This window comes from Sesamum indicum, linkage group LG10, assembly GCF_026168435.1.
Source record: "Sesamum indicum cultivar Baizhima isolate 11 linkage group LG10, ASM2616843v1, whole genome shotgun sequence".
Taxonomy (NCBI): Eukaryota; Viridiplantae; Streptophyta; class Magnoliopsida; order Lamiales; family Pedaliaceae; genus Sesamum; species Sesamum indicum.
This window is the reverse complement of record NC_142666.1, coordinates 6,318,195-6,324,194: the sequence shown is the minus strand read 5'-3', so window position 1 is coordinate 6,324,194 and position 6,000 is coordinate 6,318,195. Positions and strand designations below refer to the sequence as shown.

General features: G+C 59.1%; 12 non-coding genes across 12 annotated transcripts; all 12 read left to right on the top strand.

Annotated features, from left to right (window-relative positions):
* The first annotated feature begins 414 nt into the window (after positions 1 to 414).
* Positions 415 to 533, top strand: LOC148785990 (5S ribosomal RNA). Its single transcript, XR_016068243.1, has one exon. It is a non-coding gene; the product is annotated as a 5S ribosomal RNA (ribosomal RNA).
* A 355-nt stretch (positions 534 to 888) lies between these two features.
* Positions 889 to 1,007, top strand: LOC148785989 (5S ribosomal RNA). The gene has a single exon (XR_016061970.1). It is a non-coding gene; the product is annotated as a 5S ribosomal RNA (ribosomal RNA).
* Positions 1,008 to 1,362: 355 nt separating this feature from the next.
* Positions 1,363 to 1,481, top strand: LOC148785988 (5S ribosomal RNA). The gene has a single exon (XR_016061969.1). It is a non-coding gene; the product is annotated as a 5S ribosomal RNA (ribosomal RNA).
* Positions 1,482 to 1,836: 355 nt separating this feature from the next.
* LOC148785987 (5S ribosomal RNA) lies at positions 1,837 to 1,955 on the top strand. Its single transcript, XR_016061967.1, has one exon. It is a non-coding gene; the product is annotated as a 5S ribosomal RNA (ribosomal RNA).
* A 355-nt stretch (positions 1,956 to 2,310) lies between these two features.
* LOC148785986 (5S ribosomal RNA) lies at positions 2,311 to 2,429 on the top strand. Its single transcript, XR_016062414.1, has one exon. It is a non-coding gene; the product is annotated as a 5S ribosomal RNA (ribosomal RNA).
* A 355-nt stretch (positions 2,430 to 2,784) lies between these two features.
* On the top strand, positions 2,785 to 2,903 carry LOC148785985 (5S ribosomal RNA). The gene has a single exon (XR_016068242.1). It is a non-coding gene; the product is annotated as a 5S ribosomal RNA (ribosomal RNA).
* A 355-nt stretch (positions 2,904 to 3,258) lies between these two features.
* On the top strand, positions 3,259 to 3,377 carry LOC148785984 (5S ribosomal RNA). The gene has a single exon (XR_016061966.1). It is a non-coding gene; the product is annotated as a 5S ribosomal RNA (ribosomal RNA).
* A 326-nt stretch (positions 3,378 to 3,703) lies between these two features.
* On the top strand, positions 3,704 to 3,822 carry LOC148785983 (5S ribosomal RNA). The gene has a single exon (XR_016062413.1). It is a non-coding gene; the product is annotated as a 5S ribosomal RNA (ribosomal RNA).
* A 355-nt stretch (positions 3,823 to 4,177) lies between these two features.
* On the top strand, positions 4,178 to 4,296 carry LOC148785982 (5S ribosomal RNA). Its single transcript, XR_016061965.1, has one exon. It is a non-coding gene; the product is annotated as a 5S ribosomal RNA (ribosomal RNA).
* A 355-nt stretch (positions 4,297 to 4,651) lies between these two features.
* On the top strand, positions 4,652 to 4,770 carry LOC148785981 (5S ribosomal RNA). The gene has a single exon (XR_016061964.1). It is a non-coding gene; the product is annotated as a 5S ribosomal RNA (ribosomal RNA).
* A 355-nt stretch (positions 4,771 to 5,125) lies between these two features.
* LOC148785980 (5S ribosomal RNA) lies at positions 5,126 to 5,244 on the top strand. The gene has a single exon (XR_016061963.1). It is a non-coding gene; the product is annotated as a 5S ribosomal RNA (ribosomal RNA).
* A 355-nt stretch (positions 5,245 to 5,599) lies between these two features.
* Positions 5,600 to 5,718, top strand: LOC148785979 (5S ribosomal RNA). Its single transcript, XR_016062412.1, has one exon. It is a non-coding gene; the product is annotated as a 5S ribosomal RNA (ribosomal RNA).
* Positions 5,719 to 6,000: the final 282 nt, after the last annotated feature.

The following is a 6,000-nucleotide window of genomic DNA, read 5'->3' as shown; positions in this document are numbered from 1 at the left end:
CTTGGGCGAGAGTAGTACTAGGATGGGTGACCCCCTGGGAAGTCCTCGTGTTGCACCCCTTTTTGCGAAATGCTCCTCCGACCCGTCCAGCTTCCTGCTTTTTCTCGACCGTTCCGCACACCCCAACCCCTGTATATCTCCCCCTGAGACCCCACGGCCGACTCATCACGAATGCGGCCAACGATCGAAAACGCGCCGGAATCCACCGAGAACGGCGAAATTTGGGCCACGAAATGTGGCACAACGGGGCAAGCCCAGTTGTCCACGTCGTGGAGCTCGCGGCGAGCTTCGCGTGCATAGGCTGCTCGCGGCGTGGCTCCACCAGTGCGCAAAGTTACGCCCCCCGGAAGATTCGACGTCCCACCTGTCGCTCCGCTGCTAGAGCATAAAAGGTTAAAGCGCGCATATCTCAGCGGGTGCGATCATACCAGCACTAATGCACCGGATCCCATCAGAACTCCGAAGTGAAGCGTGCTTGGGCGAGAGTAGTACTAGGATGGGTGACCCCCTGGGAAGTCCTCGTGTTGCACCCCTTTTTGCGAAATGCTCCTCCGACCCGTCCAGCTTCCTGCTTTTTCTCGACCGTTCCGCACACCCCAACCCCTGTATATCTCCCCCTGAGACCCCACGGCCGACTCATCACGAATGCGGCCAACGATCGAAAACGCGCCGGAATCCACCGAGAACGGCGAAATTTGGGCCACGAAATGTGGCACAACGGGGCAAGCCCAGTTGTCCACGTCGTGGAGCTCGCGGCGAGCTTCGCGTGCATAGGCTGCTCGCGGCGTGGCTCCACCAGTGCGCAAAGTTACGCCCCCCGGAAGATTCGACGTCCCACCTGTCGCTCCGCTGCTAGAGCATAAAAGGTTAAAGCGCGCATATCTCAGCGGGTGCGATCATACCAGCACTAATGCACCGGATCCCATCAGAACTCCGAAGTTAAGCGTGATTGGGCGAGAGTAGTACTAGGATGGGTGACCCCCTGGGAAGTCCTCGTGTTGCACCCCTTTTTGCGAAATGCTCCTCCGACCCGTCCAGCTTCCTGCTTTTTCTCGACCGTTCCGCACACCCCAACCCCTGTATATCTCCCCCTGAGACCCCACGGCCGACTCATCACGAATGCGGCCAACGATCGAAAACGCGCCGGAATCCAACGAGAACGGCGAAATTTGGGCCACGAAATGTGGCACAACGGGGCAAGCCCAGTTGTCCACGTCGTGGAGCTCGCGGCGAGCTTCGCGTGCATAGGCTGCTCGCGGCGTGGCTCCACCAGTGCGCAAAGTTACGCCCCCCGGAAGATTCGACGTCCCACCTGTCGCTCCGCTGCTAGAGCATAAAAGGTTAAAGCGCGCATATCTCAGCGGGTGCGATCATACCAGCACTAATGCACCGGATCCCATCAGAACTCCGAAGTTAAGCGTGATTGGGCGAGAGTAGTACTAGGATGGGTGACCCCCTGGGAAGTCCTCGTGTTGCACCCCTTTTTGCGAAATGCTCCTCCGACCCGTCCAGCTTCCTGCTTTTTCTCGACCGTTCCGCACACCCCAACCCCTGTATATCTCCCCCTGAGACCCCACGGCCGACTCATCACGAATGCGGCCAACGATCGAAAACGCGCCGGAATCCAACGAGAACGGCGAAATTTGGGCCACGAAATGTGGCACAACGGGGCAAGCCCAGTTGTCCACGTCGTGGAGCTCGCGGCGAGCTTCGCGTGCATAGGCTGCTCGCGGCGTGGCTCCACCAGTGCGCAAAGTTACGCCCCCCGGAAGATTCGACGTCCCACCTGTCGCTCCGCTGCTAGAGCATAAAAGGTTAAAGCGCGCATATCTCAGCGGGTGCGATCATACCAGCACTAATGCACCGGATCCCATCAGAACTCCGAAGTTAAGCGTGATTGGGCGAGAGTAGTACTAGGATGGGTGACCCCCTGGGAAGTCCTCGTGTTGCACCCCTTTTTGCGAAATGCTCCTCCGACCCGTCCAGCTTCCTGCTTTTTCTCGACCGTTCCGCACACCCCAACCCCTGTATATCTCCCCCTGAGACCCCACGGCCGACTCATCACGAATGCGGCCAACGATCGAAAACGCGCCGGAATCCAACGAGAACGGCGAAATTTGGGCCACGAAATGTGGCACAACGGGGCAAGCCCAGTTGTCCACGTCGTGGAGCTCGCGGCGAGCTTCGCGTGCATAGGCTGCTCGCGGCGTGGCTCCACCAGTGCGCAAAGTTACGCCCCCCGGAAGATTCGACGTCCCACCTGTCGCTCCGCTGCTAGAGCATAAAAGGTTAAAGCGCGCATATCTCAGCGGGTGCGATCATACCAGCACTAATGCACCGGATCCCATCAGAACTCCGAAGTTAAGCGTGCTTGGGCGAGAGTAGTACTAGGATGGGTGACCCCCTGGGAAGTCCTCGTGTTGCACCCCTTTTTGCGAAATGCTCCTCCGACCCGTCCAGCTTCCTGCTTTTTCTCGACCGTTCCGCACACCCCAACCCCTGTATATCTCCCCCTGAGACCCCACGGCCGACTCATCACGAATGCGGCCAACGATCGAAAACGCGCCGGAATCCACCGAGAACGGCGAAATTTGGGCCACGAAATGTGGCACAACGGGGCAAGCCCAGTTGTCCACGTCGTGGAGCTCGCGGCGAGCTTCGCGTGCATAGGCTGCTCGCGGCGTGGCTCCACCAGTGCGCAAAGTTACGCCCCCCGGAAGATTCGACGTCCCACCTGTCGCTCCGCTGCTAGAGCATAAAAGGTTAAAGCGCGCATATCTCAGCGGGTGCGATCATACCAGCACTAATGCACCGGATCCCATCAGAACTCCGAAGTGAAGCGTGCTTGGGCGAGAGTAGTACTAGGATGGGTGACCCCCTGGGAAGTCCTCGTGTTGCACCCCTTTTTGCGAAATGCTCCTCCGACCCGTCCAGCTTCCTGCTTTTTCTCGACCGTTCCGCACACCCCAACCCCTGTATATCTCCCCCTGAGACCCCACGGCCGACTCATCACGAATGCGGCCAACGATCGAAAACGCGCCGGAATCCACCGAGAACGGCGAAATTTGGGCCACGAAATGTGGCACAACGGGGCAAGCCCAGTTGTCCACGTCGTGGAGCTCGCGGCGAGCTTCGCGTGCATAGGCTGCTCGCGGCGTGGCTCCACCAGTGCGCAAAGTTACGCCCCCCGGAAGATTCGACGTCCCACCTGTCGCTCCGCTGCTAGAGCATAAAAGGTTAAAGCGCGCATATCTCAGCGGGTGCGATCATACCAGCACTAATGCACCGGATCCCATCAGAACTCCGAAGTTAAGCGTGATTGGGCGAGAGTAGTACTAGGATGGGTGACCCCCTGGGAAGTCCTCGTGTTGCACCCCTTTTTGCGAAATGCTCCTCCGACCCGTCCAGCTTCCTGCTTTTTCTCGACCGTTCCGCACACCCCAACCCCTGTATATCTCCCCCTGAGACCCCACGGCCGACTCATCACGAATGCGGCCAACGATCGAAAACGCGCCGGAATCCAACGAGAACGGCGAAATTTGGGCCACGAAATGTGGCACAACGGGGCAAGCCCAGTTGTCCACGTCGTGGAGCTCGCGGCGTGGCTCCACCAGTGCGCAAAGTTACGCCCCCCGGAAGATTCGACGTCCCACCTGTCGCTCCGCTGCTAGAGCATAAAAGGTTAAAGCGCGCATATCTCAGCGGGTGCGATCATACCAGCACTAATGCACCGGATCCCATCAGAACTCCGAAGTTAAGCGTGCTTGGGCGAGAGTAGTACTAGGATGGGTGACCCCCTGGGAAGTCCTCGTGTTGCACCCCTTTTTGCGAAATGCTCCTCCGACCCGTCCAGCTTCCTGCTTTTTCTCGACCGTTCCGCACACCCCAACCCCTGTATATCTCCCCCTGAGTCCCCACGGCCGACTCATCACGAATGCGGCCAACGATCGAAAACGCGCCGGAATCCACCGAGAACGGCGAAATTTGGGCCACGAAATGTGGCACAACGGGGCAAGCCCAGTTGTCCACGTCGTGGAGCTCGCGGCGAGCTTCGCGTGCATAGGCTGCTCGCGGCGTGGCTCCACCAGTGCGCAAAGTTACGCCCCCCGGAAGATTCGACGTCCCACCTGTCGCTCCGCTGCTAGAGCATAAAAGGTTAAAGCGCGCATATCTCAGCGGGTGCGATCATACCAGCACTAATGCACCGGATCCCATCAGAACTCCGAAGTTAAGCGTGATTGGGCGAGAGTAGTACTAGGATGGGTGACCCCCTGGGAAGTCCTCGTGTTGCACCCCTTTTTGCGAAATGCTCCTCCGACCCGTCCAGCTTCCTGCTTTTTCTCGACCGTTCCGCACACCCCAACCCCTGTATATCTCCCCCTGAGACCCCACGGCCGACTCATCACGAATGCGGCCAACGATCGAAAACGCGCCGGAATCCAACGAGAACGGCGAAATTTGGGCCACGAAATGTGGCACAACGGGGCAAGCCCAGTTGTCCACGTCGTGGAGCTCGCGGCGAGCTTCGCGTGCATAGGCTGCTCGCGGCGTGGCTCCACCAGTGCGCAAAGTTACGCCCCCCGGAAGATTCGACGTCCCACCTGTCGCTCCGCTGCTAGAGCATAAAAGGTTAAAGCGCGCATATCTCAGCGGGTGCGATCATACCAGCACTAATGCACCGGATCCCATCAGAACTCCGAAGTTAAGCGTGATTGGGCGAGAGTAGTACTAGGATGGGTGACCCCCTGGGAAGTCCTCGTGTTGCACCCCTTTTTGCGAAATGCTCCTCCGACCCGTCCAGCTTCCTGCTTTTTCTCGACCGTTCCGCACACCCCAACCCCTGTATATCTCCCCCTGAGACCCCACGGCCGACTCATCACGAATGCGGCCAACGATCGAAAACGCGCCGGAATCCAACGAGAACGGCGAAATTTGGGCCACGAAATGTGGCACAACGGGGCAAGCCCAGTTGTCCACGTCGTGGAGCTCGCGGCGAGCTTCGCGTGCATAGGCTGCTCGCGGCGTGGCTCCACCAGTGCGCAAAGTTACGCCCCCCGGAAGATTCGACGTCCCACCTGTCGCTCCGCTGCTAGAGCATAAAAGGTTAAAGCGCGCATATCTCAGCGGGTGCGATCATACCAGCACTAATGCACCGGATCCCATCAGAACTCCGAAGTTAAGCGTGATTGGGCGAGAGTAGTACTAGGATGGGTGACCCCCTGGGAAGTCCTCGTGTTGCACCCCTTTTTGCGAAATGCTCCTCCGACCCGTCCAGCTTCCTGCTTTTTCTCGACCGTTCCGCACACCCCAACCCCTGTATATCTCCCCCTGAGACCCCACGGCCGACTCATCACGAATGCGGCCAACGATCGAAAACGCGCCGGAATCCAACGAGAACGGCGAAATTTGGGCCACGAAATGTGGCACAACGGGGCAAGCCCAGTTGTCCACGTCGTGGAGCTCGCGGCGAGCTTCGCGTGCATAGGCTGCTCGCGGCGTGGCTCCACCAGTGCGCAAAGTTACGCCCCCCGGAAGATTCGACGTCCCACCTGTCGCTCCGCTGCTAGAGCATAAAAGGTTAAAGCGCGCATATCTCAGCGGGTGCGATCATACCAGCACTAATGCACCGGATCCCATCAGAACTCCGAAGTTAAGCGTGCTTGGGCGAGAGTAGTACTAGGATGGGTGACCCCCTGGGAAGTCCTCGTGTTGCACCCCTTTTTGCGAAATGCTCCTCCGACCCGTCCAGCTTCCTGCTTTTTCTCGACCGTTCCGCACACCCCAACCCCTGTATATCTCCCCCTGAGACCCCACGGCCGACTCATCACGAATGCGGCCAACGATCGAAAACGCGCCGGAATCCACCGAGAACGGCGAAATTTGGGCCACGAAATGTGGCACAACGGGGCAAGCCCAGTTGTCCACGTCGTGGAGCTCGCGGCGAGCTTCGCGTGCATAGGCTGCTCGCGGCGTGGCTCCACCAGTGCGCAAAGTTACGCC